Source organism: Buceros rhinoceros, unplaced genomic scaffold (assembly GCF_000710305.1).
Source record: "Buceros rhinoceros silvestris isolate BGI_N320 unplaced genomic scaffold, ASM71030v1 scaffold7003, whole genome shotgun sequence".
Taxonomy (NCBI): domain Eukaryota; kingdom Metazoa; phylum Chordata; class Aves; order Bucerotiformes; family Bucerotidae; genus Buceros; species Buceros rhinoceros.
The window spans coordinates 12593-14267 of record NW_010402936.1 but is presented as its reverse complement, the minus strand read 5'-3'; positions in this window follow the sequence as shown (position 1 = coordinate 14267).

Here is a 1675-nt window from a genome sequence, read left to right as displayed (position 1 = left end):
ACAAACATCTGGGCCAAACTGCACTGCAGAAGTATTCCCTTTGGTGTCAGTCCATACATTTTCTTAGACTGATCATGCCGTGTAGAATTTAACTTCATTGTTTCTTCAAAGGGCTAAAGAATGCATTCAGATAGTTCACCGCAAGAGCTCCTGAACTTTCAGTGACTAGCAGAAAAGGAGTGTACCTGCTGGTGTGGTTATCGAACAACAAAAAAAAGGACAGAATCCAAATCCTTCCACATTTTAAATCCCCGCATTGCTTAATAAAAGTTCCAATGAACTTTCGTGATACCTAACACTAAAAAACACCCAGAAAAACTAATGTACGAGAAACTCCAAAGCAACACAATTTTCTGTCATGTATGTTAAGTGCTGCTTTGATACTAAATTACTGGTGTTTCATTTGCTGTGGAATATGCTACTTTTCCGTCATCTCACATGTATTGCTCAGATACGACATTGCAAACCATCGTAAAAGCCTCCTGAATACCTTGGTTATCTTAACCAAGGTGCTTTGTGTCCTGTGCACACATGCTGCAGAGGTGAAGGAAGGTGTTTGTTCTCCCCGGCTTCACTGACCTTGCTTCAGGTGCCACATTAGTCTGCAGATGTCTCTGGCCCATGGGAGAGACCCCGTGACAACACGGGGCACTTCAGCCCCTCTCCTTTCCTGGTGCCTCCTGAGAGTAACGTGTCTATGTCTCTATCAGCCATGGAAACAGTCACCGGAGACCAGCCACTGCCTGGAGCCTCCACGGCAGGTGCAGGAAGTTAGTGGGTGAGACATCGGACCCTTGGTACATTTTCACACCCACCCACATCTGGTAGCACTGGCTTTGCAGGGAGGGAAAAGCCATTTGTTCCCTCTCTGAATATGTCCATGAGGCTGGAAGAAAACAGAGAGACTTATACTTCCCTCAAAGACCTGTATCAAAAAAAGAAAAGTTGTTTTTTTTTTTTTAGTGTCTGTGAAGTGGAAATTACCAAGAATCTATCCATCAACGAGTTCACGGTGTCTGAAACTCCTCTGAGCCCCAGGGACACGTGAAGCTCTGCCCTCTGGTCCCTTCAGCCTGCCTGGGTAAACTCACTTCACGAGGCAGCACAGTTTGCAGTGACCTTTTCTGAGGCTGTTGCCACACTTCCTGCTGCGCTGGAAACCACCTTTTTAGCCACCCACGACGTGACTCCACATAGGTCAGAGGATGAATTCCAGGCTTTGTGGCTAAACCCTGCCTAGGAATGTGCTGTAGTGACGGCCATACCGGTGCAGGACGCTGCTGGCACCGCTGGGCTGCACAAGGCAGGGCTGAGGGATGGGGTTTGCAGGCTGGTTGTGGCACCACAGGTGAAAGGATGAATTGATGGTGGTGGAGGATGCAAGAAGACTTTAAAACGAATAGTGTCGGCAGTCTGCTTTCCTCCGGATTGCTGCGAGGGAGAAAAAACATTTGTCATGTAATTCTCACTTTTGAAAACTCTTCATAGGGATCTGATTTCCTCTTGGGATACTCCGGAGGTTCAGATAACTTAATGCGCTTCTAAGGAAAACTGTTTTGGTGCCCCTTTCTTCATCTCTCGTAATTATTATTCTGCCACTTACTTGTGCAGGGGAAGGATTATGCCACTTCATAAAAGGATTTTCAGACTTACTCCGCATGTGCGTATTAAAGTC